Source organism: Microtus pennsylvanicus, chromosome 10 (genome assembly GCF_037038515.1).
Source record: "Microtus pennsylvanicus isolate mMicPen1 chromosome 10, mMicPen1.hap1, whole genome shotgun sequence".
Classification (NCBI taxonomy): Eukaryota; Metazoa; Chordata; class Mammalia; order Rodentia; family Cricetidae; genus Microtus; species Microtus pennsylvanicus.
The window spans coordinates 103,390,007-103,408,986 of NC_134588.1; positions in this window are offsets into that span (position 1 = coordinate 103,390,007).

Here is an 18,980-nt window from a genome sequence, read left to right on the forward strand (position 1 = left end):
CCTTGCTAGGCTCAGCTGGGAGAGCACAGATCAAAGAAGTGTTTTGCTGAAGCTAACACTGTTCTCAGATCAACAAAAAGGAGCCTGTTGCTTTAATTACCGCCCTCATCACGCCAGATCCCCATTTTGCTGGGTCAGCAGGACTCTTACTCACATATGTGGAAGCACCACCCCAATCTGCATGCCAGAGTCATCTGTTCACTTTGTGTCTGGAGCAGGCTGATTGAGACCGGCCTTGCCTGTACATTTTTCTGATCATCTTGAACTTAACTAGTTCTTTAACTATTACTACCTCCTCAAGGTGCTTTCTCCAGAGACTTTCTGTTCTGGAACAGCATGTCCTGGGGCACCGATTAGCATGGTGCCAGGGAGATATAAATGTTGCCAGTGCAGAGACGGGGCCCTTCGGGAATGTCTCTGGAAGGCAGAGCCACCTTAAGCCATGCTAAAGAGCTAGGAGGAATAATTACTCCTTTCATGAGTAATGTTCTTTTCCTCACCAGAGTCCAGAGCTCCTCCCGCCCTGCCCCACCAGTGCAACAGTCTAGAGCTGCCCCAATGCAGCTTTGGAAGTCTGCTCACTGAAATACTCGGAAAAGCACTCCCACCAGGTAGCTGCCTGTCTACCACGTGTCCGACCTCCCTGCTGGTGGTTTTAGTCAAATGACCTGACCTTTTCTCTCCCTTAGATCTCTCTTTTCCCCTCCTCCAGGCAGTCACCAGGATTTACAGCTTGCCTGCCTTGTAGTTGTACTTTTAAATGCTAATAAAAATTTCTCGGAGCATCCTTTGAAGTCTCTTCTTCAGTGCTTTTGTTGATGAGACCAAAAACTCCAACCAAGGCTAGTGATGGAAGGGTATCTGTTACTCGGATGGTTCTCTATTTTGATTGATACATTAGGTTACAAATTTATTCTTCCTGTTACATAGAGAGAGAGATGGCTCAGCGGTTAAGAGAACTGTCTGCTCTTCCAAAAGTCCTGAGTTCAATTCCCATCAACTACATGGTGGCTCAAAACCATCTGTAATGAGATCTGGTGCCCCCTTGAGGAGGAGACCTGGTCAGTCATACTCATCAATTTAGACCATGAAACCCAATATGGACAAGTTCAACAGAACTGCCATGTATGGGCTGCCCATGCACGCTTCAGCATTGCCAGGGCATAAATTTCAAATTTCATTTTTAAAATTACACATTACTCTCTCATAGTGCATTTGATCTTAATCATATATGTGCCCAAGTATGCACGGGTGGTAAGAATATGGTAAATAGTGGATTATCTCCGGATGATCCCTTGAAGGATTTTGTTTATCTTACAGGCACCTAATACCAATTCAGGCTATATTGGCCCTTCTATTCCTCTTGCCGAGATATTCTGAGAATACACTCGAATAAAAGAGGTCTAAGCTTGATTGTTACTAAGAGTAGACAATCTGTACTACTGTTCAGACTAGAGATAGGAGCACATATAGCTTGAAGCCGGCTCTAGGGGAGTCTGAGGCTGCAAGGTGCATTGTTTGGAGAGGACTGCTGTGCCTATGGAAGAACTAGGTTGCCAAGTGTATCTACTAGAAGAGGGAGATACAAATAAGCAAAACGAAGTCTGGTCCCAGGGTACGAGGTTCTCTTAGGCTTGTCCCACAAACATGAGAACCACAGGAGAAGAAAAAAGCCAGTCTTGGTAAGTAGCATAGCCTTGTAGTCCAAGTTCTGGGGAGGAGGGAAGAAGCCAATCCCTGGGAATTACTGGCCAGCCCCTCAGATCTACTTGGGAGTTTCAGTGGTAGTTCTTAAAGAATGACATATGAGGCTGTCCTCTGGTTCCTTATGCACTTGCACACATGTGCAGGCACAGCTGCACACACACACACACACACACACACACACACACACACACACACACACACAGGCAGGCAGCGTGTGAAGGATATGAAGAGCAATGGGATGGGACTCCATGCACAGAGAGGGAGGAATACAACACATTTCTTGCCAAGGTGGATTTCCATCCAAATGTTCATTCATTCCACCATGGATGTTTTGGAAAATCAGTCCTACAGGAGAACTCCATACTTAAATCCATGCCTAAAAAAGAGTCTGATCTTTGAAAGGTGTCATATGAACCCGGACAAGACATAACAATAACTGACATTATCACTCAGCAAGTGTTTTTATGCCAATATCAAGAGGTTTTCAGTACTGTAGCTTTGTAGTAGAGTTTGATGTCAGGGATTGTGAAGTCTTCAGAAGTTTATTTATTGGACAGGATTTATTTTGGCTATCCTGAGTTTTTGGCTTTTCCATATGAAGTTGAGTATTGTTCTTTCGAGGTCTGTGAAGAATTTTGCTGGGCATTGCAGTGAATCTGTAAATTGCTTTTGGTTAGATTGCCATTTTTACTGTGTTAATTCTCCCTACCCAAGAGCATGGGAGATCTTTCCATTTTCTGGTGTCTTCTTCAATTTTTTTTCTTCAAAAATTTAAAGTTCTTGTCATACAGGTCTTCCACTTGTTTGGTTAGAAATACTTTGAGATATTTTATGTTATTTGTGGCTATTGTGAAAGGTGATATTTCTCTGATTTCTTTCTCAGACCATTTATCATCTGTGTAAAGGAGGGCTACTGATTTTTTTTAGTTAATCTTGTATCCTGCTACATTACTGAAGATGTTTATGACTGGTAGAAGTTTATTGGTAGAATTTTTTGGGGTCGCTTATGTAAACTATCATATCATCAGCAAATAGTGAGAGTTTGACTTCTTTTTCTAATTTGTATCTTCTTGATCTCCTTTTGTTGTCTTATTGCTCTAGCTAGAACCTCAAGTACTATATTGAATAGATAAGGAGAAAGTGGACCACTTTGTCTTGTTCCTGATTTCAGTGGAATCACTTTGAGTTTCTCTCCATTTAATTTGATGTTGGCCGTTGGCTTGTTGTATATAGCCTTTATTATGTTTAGGTATGTTCCTTATATCCCTGGTCTCTATAAGACCTTTATCGTGTAGGGGTATTGTATCTTGTTGAAAATTTTTTCAGCATCTAATAAGATGGTCATGTGTTTTATTTTTTTCCATTTGTTTATATGGTGGATTACATCAACAGATTTTCATGTTGAACCATCCCTGCATCTTCTTGGTCATGGTGGATGATTTTTCTGATGTGTTCTTGAATTCACTTTGCCAGTATTTTATTGAGTACTTTTGTGTCAATATTCATGAGTGAGATTGTTCTGTAATTCTCTTAGTAATGTCTTTGTGTGGTTTGGGTATCAGGGAAATCGTAGCCTCATAAAAAGAATTTGACAATGTTCCTTCTGTTTATGTTGTGTGGAACAATTTAATGAGTATTATTATTAGTTCATTTTTGAACATCTTGTAGAATTCGACACTGAAATGAACTTTTTTTGGTTGGGACTTAAAGAAAAATAAGGATTATGGTCAAGTTCTGAGTGGAGTATTCTATGAGACTCGATCGTCTCAGCCAGCAGTCTTGAGGCTGTTCTGGATATAGAACTCAGAGGAAACTCCAACAGAAGTCCTCTGAAATGTTGGATCATCTGAGCCATCTGCTCCTATCTTTTAAAGGTGTTATATGACCCCAGACAAGTCATAACAATGGCTGCCGTTATTACTCAGCAAGGGCTAGGCCTTGTGGTTTGCAGTTTGGCAAACATCTCCTTGTTCTCCAGAACAATCCTACCCGATCTGTATTTTTATGTCCACTTCCCTGATGAGGTAACTGAAAGATAACATCATAGATATGATTTGTTTTGGTCGGCTCTGGTTTCCTTCCTCACAGGACCAACCTTTCTCCTTGTTTGTTAGGTCTCAGCTCTGTCCAATCACAGTCCACAGATAAAAGCACATATCCTGGACAGGCCAATCAGAATCTCTATTCTGAAAACTTGCATTTTGAGTGGAGCTTACAATCCAGAACTCAAAAGCCACCCAGAGTAGGATTGTCGGCACTAAGTGTCCTAAAGATACAGGACACTGAGCATCCTGCCAAGATCTCTGCATAGGCCAGGCTTTCAGTTCTTCTTTTCATTCTTGGAACGACACCATTTTCCTTACAAAAATCGCCCCCCCCCCCGCCCCGGCCTTAGAGTTTGTGTTGGCAAGTTCCTGTATTCCTTGCAGCTCAAATGGGTTCAGCCATGGCTTAGAGCTCAAAAGGGGGAAAGGTGGGTCTTCTAACTCAGAGCTACATGATTTTGAATTTCCACCAGTAACTGTGTGTCATACATGGCATCTTATTTGCAATCCCACCAGTAACCATGGGTCGTACATGGCATTTCATTTGCCCCCTTGCATTTGTTTGTGGGCTTTTGTTATCTTGTAGCAATAGAATGTTATCACTTCACTCTGCTGCTGAAGGCTTTGGCTAACTTCTGACCAGCGCAGCGAATCCACTAATCAGGGTTGTTCTACTTTGTTTGCGAGGCTGGGGAAGGAACCCGAGACACTGACCAGGGTAGCAGAAGCTTCACCACTGAGTTACAACCTCCCACCTGCCTTCTCTTGCTTGTCTCCGATAACACATTAATAGTACACACCCTCTAATATTGAGCAAGTTACACCCTGACTCTAGATGTCTGACACCTCCTGCACCTGTGGTCTAAGAGTAGAGAAACGTCAGGCTGAAGACTGTCTTCCAAAGAGGAAGGCTGCCAGGAACAGGCGGCTCCTGCTTTTGCTGAGCATGGGGTGACGGATGAGATGGGCAGGTGAAGTTAGACTTGTAGAAACAGCAAAACTGCCCAAAAGCTACGCAACGATGGTCCAGAACCCTGCACCTAAAGACAGTAGGTGAATGAGCCCCCGAGTGCTAAGAGCTGGGAAATGTCCACACTCCAGCGCAGAACTCTTCATACAACACCCTCAACACAGCCCCTTTGTAAGCGACAAACACTGAGCCATCCTTACGTCAGGAATTACATCCTGAAAAAGTAACACGTAAAGGATATGGCGAAAAGCAGAAACATTTTACAACGTTTCATTTTGTATCTTGTAGGATTTTTTTGTGCCTCTCCCAGGGTTACCACGCCTATTTTTGGACACCATTGCATTAGGGGCAGGAGAAAGAGAGAGAGCCTGCTATGACTCAGATAAGTCCCACTTGAACCATGACTTTTCCTGGACTTTTGAAGGCCTTCCTCTAGCCCTACAGCTAGTATGTGAAGTAGTTTCCAGAATACTTATTGGTCATTTATATATCCCCCTCCCATTGGATTGTGACCTTCTTTTGGATTAGGAGAGACAAGGTCTTTCTGCAGCACGCATACTGACTGGCCTTGAACTCACTATGAGGCCATGGCGTTTCTCCCTTCCATGTTAGAATCTGTCCCCCAGAGACTCAGGTTTTGAACATTGAAAGGCACATCCACAGAACCTTGCAAATGGAGAGCCTCTAGGGTGTAGAATCTTTCCGGCAGGAGGAAAGGCATCACTAGAAGTGGGTCTTTGAAGGTTACATCTGCCCCTGGTTCCAGTCCCTGCTGTCTGCTTCCTGATACCCATGATGCCAATAGGCCCCTCATCTTGTTCCTGCCACTGCCGACAGAATGAACCCTTGAGAACCAGGCATCAAAAGCAGCCTTGGCTCCCTTACACTGTTTCTCTCACACACTTGGTCACAAAGCTTCCAAAGTTAATTGATACACCGTCTCGGCCTCCAGAGTGCTTGGATTAAAGACCTGCCACCACACCTGGCACTGGGCTGTGACAGTTCAAGGTCAAGGAGTACACCCCATTTATCTTTGCATGTTCACCACTATGGCTCCAATAAGCCGTCACTCCGTTTTAGAGCCCTGCGTCCCACACAACCTTCCTTTCCCAGTGGCCAGGCCAGGTTCCGTTCTTCATATTGATCTGGCTCCAGGGCCTTGGGAGCCGTTGGTGAGAGTCCCGAGCCGACAGTCCAGCCTTCTTGAACAACAGCTACTTATCAATACATTTATAGCCCTAACAAATGCCAAGAACTGAATATCAAGAAATCAGCCTTAGTCTAGGTTCCCGGAACTCTGTTAAATAGCAAAGGCTTAGAAGCTGCTTCTGCCATTTGGGGACTCTGTGGGAGTCATGGATGAGCCTGCAGGATGAGCTTGCTGAGTCTGCAACCCAGTTGCTCTCCCCTCACAGCCTGAGCTGCGAGGCAGCAGGGTCCCAGCGCGGTGAATACATGTTTCCCACGCCTGTAGTTCTCAGGTCTTGAGGCCCTTGAGCTTTGCCATGAAGAGCTGTAATTACGCGCAGGTCAGGAAATCGCACATGTGTTTCTGGGTCTCTCTAATCCCCTAACTGTATATTATCAGAGCCGACAGGCCAGGGCTGCTGCTTGCATTTTTGTGAGATTATGCAATTTGGTCTTCCTTGAAAGTCCCACGAGAAGCCTGGGAAATTTTACAATTTCGACCTTTTTCCTTTCCTGAGAAGGAAAGAGAGTTCTATTCTTTTGCCCGGCTATCCCCCTACACCCACCCCCACTTCCATAAGAGGGACATATGGGAGGGAAAAGTTGATAGGATTCCCAGGGCCAGAGAGATGCGATCTGTACAGCTTCATGTACTGTGCCCCCTCACACATTTTTAAAGGATGAAACAAACGGATAGGAGACCACATCCCCTCTCCGGTGACAGACAGGATGAGACACAGCAGGAAGGAGGGACAAAGCAAATGGAGAGATTGCAGAGCTAAAAAAATGTATTGTAATTCTCAAATGAATAGGGTATTTCTTCTAGGATGGGGCTACTTCTCTGGAAGGGCAGAACGTCATGACTAAGTCCAGAAATCTCTCTCAGGGAGCTAGAGCTCTCAGACTGACCGACCTCAGGGATGCAGTCAAGTCCTCTCTCCCTGAGCATAAATGCTGCCTCAGCCGTTTGTGGCGGGCACTTTCAGATGCAAATGTAAAGTTGGTCACTCTGCGCTAATTCTCCTTCACTCCCCAGGCCCGGAGAGGCTCGGCTGGAACAGCAACCCTGCTCTGCAACTGGGCGGTATCGTATCACAGCGCGGCTGCCCTTTAAAAGGAAAAAAACTGAAAAAAAGAAGAAAAAAGTCTTGATAGCATTTCCCGCTCCTAAGGGGCCGATCAGTTACGGACTTTCTTTGGCCTCCACGCTATTCAAGAGAAAACCACCCAAACGGAACACCACCCCGCACCCCAGCCTGAAGTTCCCTAAGGAATTCATTGTGCAAAAAAGCAAGGGGGTCTTTTTTCCGGGGCTGGAGCCCCCTTTTGTAAATCTGCGGACAGAAATGCTGCTGTCACGTTTGTGCTAGTGGGCATTTCGCTCCCTTTGGCTCAGAAGCCACTTGTCCTTGTCCCCTTGGGCTCAGAAGAGAACACGTGGTCCCTGGCTATGCTTTCAAGTCCTTATTTTAGCTCGCTTTGCTTCTGACCAGGAAGGATTTGCCGCATGAGATTGAGTGGTCTTCAGGCCTGTCAGCAAAACAACACCCCTCCTTTGGGAAGGGGTGACAGGCAGACAAAGGGGGCAGCCTATTTTATCTGCTCATGCTGCCTGCCAGCTTTTAAACGACCATTTAAACATTTTCCCACAGAATGCATGCTAATTGAAAAAAATGTATATGACAGACAAGCTGAATCGAGGGAGGGTCTCTCTAAATTCCACTACTCGAGGTAATCACAACGCATACTTTCAGAGACTCTCTTGTTTATCTTTTTTCTATATATGAATCTTATTTTTGAGTTAAAAAGGAACTGTGTGTGTGTGTGTGTGTGTGGTGTGTGTGTTTGTTCCAGGGTCTGCCTTTACCACTTTCTACCTTATTTTTTATCTCCCTCTCCCCTGCACGCTACAGTTCCAGAGGCACTGCAGCCAGACTTGGCTTTTATACGGTGCTGGACATCTGAACTCTGTCCTCACACTTCCTCAGCAAGCCCTTTACCAACTGAACCTTCTCTTTGTTCTGTTTTAATAGTTATAATTTATATATTATATATTTATATTATAGTATATTTATATATAAATACATACAAATGTATATTATATTACAAATATATTTATAAATCTATAAAATATGTTGTTTTTACATATTTAATTATGTAAATAGACTATATATTTTATTATATATTTATATATATAATTTTACTAAATAACATTTTCGGCATATTTCTCAAGTCAGATATTTTCCTAAAAATTCATTTACAACTGTTTCTTTATATCTTAGGAATAATCTATTCTGAGGACATTTGAAATAGTTCTCCATTAGGAAAAGCTTCTTCTAAAAAAAATTCAGTATTTTGAACACTATGTTAATTTACTACCAGTAGAATTGCTATTCCAAAGATAAACCCAATTCTACGTCTTTGATTTATCTGCAGATGCCTTTCCCCGAAAGATTGGAAGCCAAATATAAGGCCACCAGCTATGTTTAAAATGTGTCTTTCTCTCTTTTAATTTGCATTTACTGATAATACAGTGAGCATTTTGACCCCCATCCACCACTCTATGATAAATCCAAACAGTTTGTGTTTAGAAAAATTCTCATTAATTCATTGGTGGTGAGTGGCAGTTCCCTCCAGGTTGCAACCTTTCCTTCATGAAAAAGAGGGGAGGCTCACAATACCCAGAAGTAGACAATTCACAAGCCTCAGGAAGTTCCAGAAATTTACAAGATACACAAAGCCCCTTCTGAAGGTATGAAAACAGTGAGCATTGCTGAGAGGAAGCAAGGAGGGCCACGTAGCCTAAAGGAGCTTCTCTGACTGGAGGAACTCCCTCAAGTCATGCAGAGAGCTCGGGGATGTGGCTTTCATGGGCATTACCCAGGCTGGAGTGAGCTTGTCAGGGGTACAGCTGCCCTTGAGTTGTCCCTGCTCTGGTGCAGAATATTTGTGTAATGATTCAAAGATGTGTTGCCTTTGTTTGTGTTGGCAGAATATTTGCTTAACTGTTAAGGATGTGCTGCCTTTGTTTAATTATGTAAAGATGTGTTGTTCTTCTACCTCGCCTGCCTGAGGCCCTTGATTGATCTAATGAAAAGTTGAATAACCAACAATAAGGGAGGAGGTGTAGGTGGGACTTTGAGTCAGGGGGAGTAAGGAGGAGGAGGAATTTAGGCTCAGAAAAGGGAAGAAAGGAAAAGGGATGCCAGGGAGACGCCAGGGGCTGGCAGACACAGAAAAGTAGAACATACAGAATGAAAGGTAAAAGGCCCCGAGGCAAAACAAAGATGAACAGAAACAGGTTAAGTGAAATAAAAAGCTAGTGGGACAAGCTAAGGCCAAGGCCAAGCATTCATAATCAATAATAAGTCTTCATGGCTTTAGGTGGGCAGAGGTTGGCAGCCCAAAGAAAAAGCCAACTACACTGCGCCTGTAAGAAACTCCAGTAAGCAAGCTGGTTCATCACGTTGCTTTGGCCAAATCGTTCCTGTGATGTGCTGTTGGTTCCCATCTGGGCTGAGTGAGTGAGTGTGTGTGTGTGTGTGTGTGTGTGTGTGTGTGTCTGTGTGTCTGTGCATTGTGTCTCCACAGACAACAGGAAAGAGTTGGGATCAGCTAAATGTGGATCATCACTCTCTTTCAATGTCTGCTCAGACTTGTCACTGCCAGTCTTTTCTCGGTTATGAATAATCAGTAATTCTTATAATTATGTCTTTGTAATGAAAGGCAAGTACCCCCTGGTGCCAGCATTTTTAGGCAGCTCTAAGTTCTCATACAGAATTTATTTGAATAATCTGAAGCCTGTGTGCATGCATGTGTGCAAATCCATGCATGCATGTCTGTATGCATCCATAGTCAGTGCATAAGGTCACGGCAAGTTTCTTTTATTTGAGCATGATTTGTATCCTTATGGAAACAAGATGGGAAAAGTGCAAATCCGCCTCTCACCAATTCGTGTTTGATAACAGCTCCACTTTCATTCTGTTGCTGTGATAAAAGCACTCTGGGGAAAAGCAGCTTAGGGGAGAGAAAGATTTAGTCCATGGAAAAATGCCGCTTGCTGACTCTTCATGATTCTCATTGGCTAAGCTTTTATGTGTGTGTATATGCCAGTGTGTGTGCATTGTGTGAGTGCGTGTGCAAAGGTGCGTGCCTGTGTGTGTGTGTGTGAGTGTATATGTACCCTGTGCATGCAGGTGCCTGCAGAGGCCAGAGGGCACTAGATCCCCTGATCCTCTGATACTGGAGTTATCAGTTGTGAGCCACCGTGTGGGTGCTTGGCACCAAATCTGGGCCCTGTGTAAGGATACCAAGTGCTTTTAAGTGCAGAGGCATCTCTCCAGCCCCCTTACCTAGATTTCTGACACAGCCCAGGACCACCCGCAGTGTGCTGGACCCTCCACAACCATCGAGACATTCCCAAGAACATATTTCTACAGGCTGAGCAGATCTAGGCAATCTCTCAGTTAAGACTTCCTTCTCAGGTGACTCTGGACTGTGTCAAGTTGAGAGTTGACACCAGCTAGCACAATCACGTAGAACTGACCTGCAAACTCGGGTTGAGTACAGTACAACAAATACCCCACTCCCCGTAAGGAGCCAGGATTTACTGATAGAATTCTAGTTAAACGTGTCTAGTTTACTGGTCACTGGAATGAACTAGCCACGCTTTTTGTTTCATGTCCTAGACCTGGTTTTTTACGTTACCCACTGCTGAGGGGAGGGGAATGCAGTGGGGTGTCTGTGCCCATAATCAGTGAGTGGTCTGGCCTCAAAGAAGAAGAAATGAACAAAGCAAAGAGGCCTCTACGACTGAACTTGGGTGTCCTCGACACCTCGTGTCTAATCTTGCGTGATGAGAGGCATCTCCTCTGAGGGCAGTGGAAGAATTCTGTTCTCCCTTGACACCACTCTGCCCTGGAAGGAAGGAGAGCAGAGATGGATCCCACAGTCGTCAGCACACAGCCATCCCCACCCGTAGCCTTGGAAGCTTTGTAGCCATCCAGGTAAGGAGCCCTGGGAGGGCTCAGGGTGCTAGACTTGCTCCCACACGGCAGCTGAATCATCCTTTGGCATTGGCAATTTTAAATCCAGCTTCACACAGGCCCTGGAGAATGGGAGAGGGGATCTAGCTTAGGGGAGTCACTATTACAATCTGCCTCAGTGCAGGCGCTTTAATTCATACCCGCTTGTTCACACACCTGTCCCTCACACACCAGCTCCCTCACACACCCGTCGCTCACACACCCGCTCCCTCACACATCCGTCGCTCACACACCCGCTCCCTCACACACCTGTCGCTCACACACCCGCTCCCTCACACATCCATCGCTCACACACCCTCTGGCCTATAGAAGTCCAGGAAATCCACTGCATTCACAAAATTATCCCAGAACTTCCGTGTCCCTTCCATCCACATGATCAGCACCCTGCTTGTCTGCTTTGTTTAAGTCCCCAGGTGGCCATTACAGTTTGGGACAGTCTTACACTGGCTCTGGGGTTTGAGATGCAGATCTCTGAAACTCTTTGGCCGGGTTGGCCTTCCAGGTTTCCCAGCACGTTGTGCCACCCTCAGCCTTCAGGACCTGCTTCTGGAAGGCTCTCACCACCATAGCCCTGGCCCATAGCCACTGACCTTGGGACCCACATCCTGACCACACGTGAATTTTAGCAAATGGCTTCCTTACTTAATCTATTATGCCTCTTCAAAAGCTAGTTTTGACATCTGATGAGATATTACATGTGAAATATGAAACAACGAGCATTCATGCCCATAAAAACTTGTATAAAAATGTTCATAACAGAGTTATTCATAATAGCGCCAATGTAGAAACAGTCAGAACAGACATGAATATCTACTATACACACACTAATTGTGGTATGTCTTTTCAATGAAATGTTATTAAACCCTGAAAGGAATAAGTACTAATACATATTATAACCATACAGAGGAATCTTGAAGGCACATCAGGTGAAAAATGCCAGTCAGAAAAGGCCAGATATCGTAAGAGTCACCTCATCCAAAAGGTCTACAATACACTTATATAGTACAGAAAATAGGTTCCTTCTTATTTAGGGGTGGAAAGCTCTTTGAGATTGAGAATGAGAGGATATTTGGGGGTTATTTAGAGTTGAAAACTGAGGAAATGATAGTTTAAAAGTACAGCATTTCCTTCAGAAATTAAGAAAATATTCTAAAATAGAGTGTGGAGACAATTGTATACATCGGTAAATTTAATAAAAATATTTGAATTATTCACTTAAATGTGCAAATTGTATGTTCCATAAACTGTATATCAATAAAGTTGTCTTAAACAGCAGTTCTCTGGGGAATGCCTAAGACCATCGGAAAGCACAGACATTAATATTAAGATTTTTAACAGCAGCAAAATTACAGTTATGAAGTAGCAATGAAAATAATTTTATGACTTACCCTGATCCCCAAACCACACAAAGACATTACTAAGAAAGAGAATTACAGACCAGTCTCAATCATGAACATTGATGCAAAAATACTCAATAAAATACTGGTAAACCAAATCCAAGAATGCATCAGAAAAATCATCCACTATGACCAAGTAGGCTTCATCTCAGAAATGCAGGAATGGTTCAACATATGAAAATGTGTCAGTGTAATCGACCATATAAACAAACTGAAAAAAACATACAATCATCTCATTAGATGCTAAAAAAACAACCTTCAACAAAATACAACTCTTCATGATAAAGTCTTGAAAAGATCAGGGATATAAGGAACATACATAAACATAATAAAGGTGATATACAGCAAGCCAACAGCCAACATCAAACTTAATGGAGAGAAACACAAAGTGAAATCCCACTAAAATTAGGAACTAGACAAGGTTGTCCACTCTCTCCACATCTATTCAATATAGTACTTGAGGTTCTAGCTAGAGCAATAAGACAACAAAAGGAAATCAAGAGGATACATATTAGAAAAGAAGAAGTCAAACTCTCATTATTTGCTAATATGATAATTTATAGAAGTGACCCCAAAATTCTACCAAAAACAACTATAACCCATAAAAACCTTCAGTAATATAGCAGGATACAAGATTAACTCAAAAAAAATAGTAGCCCTCCTTTACACAAATGATAAATGGGCTGAGAAAGAAATCAGAGAAACATCACCCCTTACAACAACCACAAAGAACATAACTTGGGGTAACACTAACCAAACAAGTGGAAGACCTGTATGACAAAAACTTTAAGTCTTTGAAGAAAGAAATTGAAGAAGACACCAGAAAATGGAAAGATCTCCCATGCTCTTGGGTAGGTAGAATCAACATAGTAAAAATGGCAGTCTTAACAAAAGCAATCTGCAGATTCAAAGCAATGCCTATTAAAATCCCAGCAACAATTTTCACAGACCTCGAAAGAACAATACTCAACTTTATGGAAAAGCAAAAAATAAAAAATAAAAAAACCCAAATAATCAAAACAATCCCATACAATGAATAAACTTCTGAAGACATCACAATCCCTGACTTCAAACTCTTCTACAGAGCTACAGTACCGAAAACAGCCTGGTATTGGCATAAAAACAGGCAGGAGGACCAATGGAACTGAATCGAAGACCCGGATATCAATCCACATACCTTCAAACACCTGATTTTTGACAAAGAAGCACAAAATATCAAATGGAAAAAAGAAAGCATATTTAACAAATGGTGCTGGCATAACTGAATATCTACATATAGAAGAATGAAAACAGTGGGGAAAGAGGAACACGAACCATTCTAAATGGAAAACAATCTAAGGTTAAAATATGGGTCTAGTAGCCGGGCGGTGGTGGTGCACACCTTTAATCCCAGCACTTGGGAGGCAGAGGCAGGCGGATCTCTGTGAGTTAGAGGCCAGCCTGGTCTAGAAGAGCTAGTTCCAGGACAGGAACCAAAAGCTATGGAGAAACCCTGTCTCGAAAATCAAAAAAAAAAAAAATATGGGTCTAGTGACCGCCAAAGAAGTAATACGGGGACCCCTAACAAGCCGTCAAACTCACATGCCCATATCAACACTACACCTCACAGTCCTTCATCCCTCCATCCCTCTGTCTTCTGCCCTTCATTAGCTTGATTGCCATCTCCTCTAAGAATCTCTGGCCCACACTGTTCATCCTAAGGCTCAAAGAAATGGGCTATTTAAGCATAAACAGAGCCAGATCGAAAGAAGGGGGCTACAGCTGGAAGCCTGTGAACTCCGACTTTTTGGCAGATTCTGACCGGCAAACACATAACCCTCGTACTGAGGAGAGATTAGCTCGGCATTTGTCTGTGGACTTGGCCCAGGGCAATCGTTTATTTCCAAGTCCCATCTGCATCCCTGCCATCCCCAGCGAAACGGGCTTGGCTCCCTACCAGTGACACGTTTTCAAAGAAAACTCAAGGAAGTGCCTCCGGTGTTCGTCACCACCTGGCAGCCTGCTCTTCGCTCAAGGCAGGATTGCTTAAATACAGCAAAAGTGTCCCGGGAGTAGGAAGGAAGAAAGATCTTGCTTGACTGAGCCCTTGAAAGTAGAAGACAGAGGTGCGCCAAAAGCAATGTTTTCCCTGTCGTGAAGTCATACGTCGAGGTGATGTGAGGAGAACCAGTAGAGCTGCTGGTTTGGGGGCCACAGGAGGAGCTGGTGTGTTTGGGGGACGACCGGACGACTGGAGAGGAGGAAACCTTCCAGTCCAGAGTTTTGTTATTCTCAGCCGAGACGTTGGAGATTAGGGCTCCTTTGGCTATTGGACCGTCCACCTGAGATTGACACAGGAAGGAAGTAGGGTAGGCAGAGACACGAGGGGAACTCTGTGAAGGAATAGTGCTAGACCAGCCTTTTGCAGTGCTCTGGACAGAAATTCCCAATGCAGCTTTGTGTTCCCGGCCAGGGTCTGTGGAACTCACTCCTGTTAAGTTGGGAGCATAGTCCCCAGTCCCTCGCATCTATCCCAGCCCCCAGGCCCGAGAGTTATATTGGTCCCCTGAGAGCGCAGATCTCCCATTAAACCTGGATATCTCTTAATTTGGCTTGTTGTGATTTGGCTTGATTGGGAATTTTGCGTGGGCAGAGAGCTCACGTTAGGAAATATTCCTAACAACCCCCACTTCTCCCAGTCTTTCCAATCCACTCTTCCTTTGACATCATCTAGACTACTGACCCTAATTTCTAAAGCTCTCCTCTGTGGTCCCATAGATAATGAATATTTAGAAGAATACGACCATTTGTCTGTCTGGTTGGCAGTGGCACATCTCTTTAATGCCAGCACTGAGGAGGCTGAGGCAGGTGAATCTCTGAGTTGGAGGCTGACCTGGTCTCCAATGAGTTTCAGAACAGCCAGAGTTACAAAGAGAAACCCTATCTCAAAAAACAAACAAAAAAAAAAAAACTAACCATTGAATGGGGTTAGGACCCTCGTATAAAGACTGAAGTAAATTTATTCCCCTTGGCCCTTCTGTCATGTTGGCACATAGCACTTGTCCCTTTAGCCACCTGCCTTTTGATGTATGAGGGTACAGGCGTTTGCACTGTCTGTGCCTAGGGCCTCCCTCATCAAGCAGCCCCCTACCAAATGTCCAATGCAAGGAACTTGATCTTGAACTCTCCAGCCTTCAGAGATGTAAAGTTAAGCTTCTATTGATCACGAAATGTCCCAGCTGTGGTACTGGAAGACCGAGACACAACCGCCACCTGCTGTACTCACTCACAGGCTGTCACCTGAGCTTGGAGGACAGACTCAGCACGGAGAGAAGGCAAGAGTGGGGTCTAGCATTTCTGTTACTCCCCTCTTCCTTGATTTCCCAGCTTCTGGGCAAAGGTGATTCCATTTGCCATAGGCATGGTCACTGATGGGAGTGGTAGGGCTGGATAAAATAAAGAAAAGCAAGGGTTCAGATGCTGGGATGGTAGCAACGTATTGTTGCTACCAACATCAGCAAGTTCCTGAAAACATACAACTCCCGCGAAGTCTGGAACGGCTTCTTCCTGCCGCTCGCCGCTTGCCGCACTGTGAAGCTCTTGAACAGGACTCTTGGGAATGTCCCCAGAGGAAAATCCCACTTAAACCTGATACCCAGCACCGACTGATGCATGAAATGGCATTTTCGTGGCGTCTTGGCAGATGTTTCTGCTCACTCAACATGGGAAATCCATTTGCCAGGAGCTCTGGTTTTACCAACCCAATATCTGATTTGTATTAATTTTCCAGGGATGTGAGAAACATCAGTCTAGCAGACAAAGCAGGCAAAACCCACAAGGTTCCCCGATTCACACTTGCCTCTCTGTAATCCTGTGCAATCTGTCTAGATGATCATGGAAGTTTTGTCTAACAGAGCAAACTGTCAGTTGTCAACAAACATTTCCTCCACTCTATAGATAACATTTCAAAGGACTTCACAACTAGCATGGTCCAGAGAAAATTGCCCTGCCTGGGCTGTTCAGCATGTGATAATGTGACTGATGGTGTATATGACTATTTAATGAGAAAGAACCAAGATATAATCTGTATCAATAACTGTTCTTGTCTCAGGCCAACTGAGCCAGGCTTTGAAAAATAGCAGTTTATATATGTGTGTGTGGCTGTCCACTGAGCATCATGGGGTAGACCATACTCTGCTGGGGGAAGGATGCTTCAAAGATGAGCCTCCCCGTTGCTTATTCACAAACGGTGGGAATGAGGGAGATGGCTCAGCGGGTAAAGCACTCATCGCACAAACCCTGGATCTGACTGACCATAGGCTCTGTACAAACAGAAAATGGAAGCTGCAGTAAACATTTAAAGTTATCTGGATAAGTATTACATGTCATCTCTTACATGTAGGATCTAGACTTGAAAAACAATAAGACAGGTTTTAGACTTTCTATTGCTGTGAAGAGACACCATGACCACAGCAACTCTTATGAAGGAAAACATGTAATTAGGGTGGCTTACAGTTTCAGAGGTTCAGTCCGTTATCATGGTGGGACATAGCAGAGAGCAGGCAGACATGGTGCTGTAGCTGTAGCTTGGAGTCCTACAACTTGCAGGCAACAGGAAGCTGACCGAAACACTAGGCGATATCCTGAGCATAGGAAACTTCAAACCCCACCCCCAAAGTGACACACTTCCTCCAACAAGGCCACACCTCCTAATAGTGCCACTCTCTGTGACATTACAAAAGGGCCAATTACTTTCAAACTACCACAACATTATGGTGGAAAAGGGACTGGGAAGAGAAAGGGGACTGGCTGGTTGGGAACAAGAACAGTAGCAGAAGTAAAAATGGCTGAAGTACATTATTATATCAAGCAGGAGATGCACAGATATGTGGCTGTGAAACCCAGTGTTTTGTATACTGAACACACATTAAAAAATAATTACAAAGAAATGAAAATTGTCTGGAGCTAGGCATAGTAGTAAATGCCTACAAGCCATAGAGATTAGGAGACGGGAGCAGGGAGAGCATATGTTTGAGTCTAACCTTGGCTAAAGAGGGAAAGTCTGTCTAAAGAATGAAACAAAAAGCACACTGTCTGAGCTTTCAATGTGCACACTCACACATAGGTCTCTTATAACAGTGGGGCTCTGGCTGGCTCACAAGGTTGAAGGTAAATTATGGGGATATTTTGTCTGTACTCTAACAAATAAAGCTAGCCTGAAGATCAGAGAAGTAGAGGAGCCCGCCACTAGAGAAACTTCTTACCTCTACCAAACTTCTTACTTCTACCAAATCCTCAAATTGAAGGGCAAGATCCTGTCTTTACAAATTCTCAGACTGAATGGGCTGAGCTCCTGTCTTCTCCCTTTCTGTCTCCACCTCCCTAGTGCTGGGATTAAAGGTATGGGATCCTATGGTGCAGGATAATTGTCTGTATTCTGTCAATCATGTTTTAAATAAATGCTGATTGGCCAGGCAGGAAGTATAGGCCAGTCAACAGACAAGAAGTAGAGGCAGGGCAATGAGAACAGGAGAATTCTAGGAAGGAGGGAGCCCATTCTTCCCAGTCCTGCCCAGATCACCTAAGAAGCAGGATGCCCCACTGAGAAAGGTAGTGAGCCATGTGGCTAACATAGGTAAGAATAATGGGTTAACATAAGTTATAAGAGTTAATAAGAAGCCTGAGCTAATGGGCCAATCAGTTTATAACCTAATGTAGACTGTGTGATTTTCTCTGGGACTAAAACATCTGGGGAACTGGGCAGGACAGAAACCCCAACAAGTAGCCCCTCCTGTTACAATCCCAAGTACTGGGGTCAAAGGCATGAGATCCCAAGGGCTGGGATCAAAAATGTGTGCCACCACTACCTGGCCTCTATGGTTAACTAGTGGCTAGCTCCATACTTCAATCTTCAGGCAAACTTTATCTGTTGGAGCACAAACAAAATATTACAGTAAGTTTCTGTCTTGCTGTGGTTTAGCCATCCAGCTGTGGAGATCAAGGAGTAATGGAGATCAAGGAGTAACCAGAAGAAAGCCTGCTTTGTGAACAAAAATAATAACTGAAAGATCTTAAGATCTGAGTAGAGAATTCAGGGGCCACACACTAAATAGATATTATTAGTCCAAACAGACAAACAAACAAATATATAAACAAAACAGTAAAAATAACAACCCTTGGGAGGATTAGGCTTTAGATTTGGCCCACATAGTATCTCAGATGTCCAGTTGTTTGAGTTGCTGCTGTTTTAAATGACCAGAAATGGAGACCAATAGGAAAACATGTCATACAGAGGAAAACTCAGTCAAAGGAACAACCAGAGTATAAGACATACCAAAAGTTGAAAGAAAGTACCTCAGATGGCTCCTGGAATCCACTTGCAGAAGTAAAAGCAGTAGAAATGACTTTGTCAGAAGACTGAAGAGACGTTATCAATCCCTTTTTCCCTCTCTTCTTCATACTTTCAAAATACAGCTGCTATATATATATATCAAGGGCCTGGGGATGTAGCTCAGTTATTAGCATCCCCAAAGCCCTATGATTGATACCTAGCACCAAATATATCAATACATACCCTATAATCCTAGCATTTCGGAAGTAGATGTAGGAATAAATTTGAGACCATTCTCAGCAATACAGTGAGTCTGAG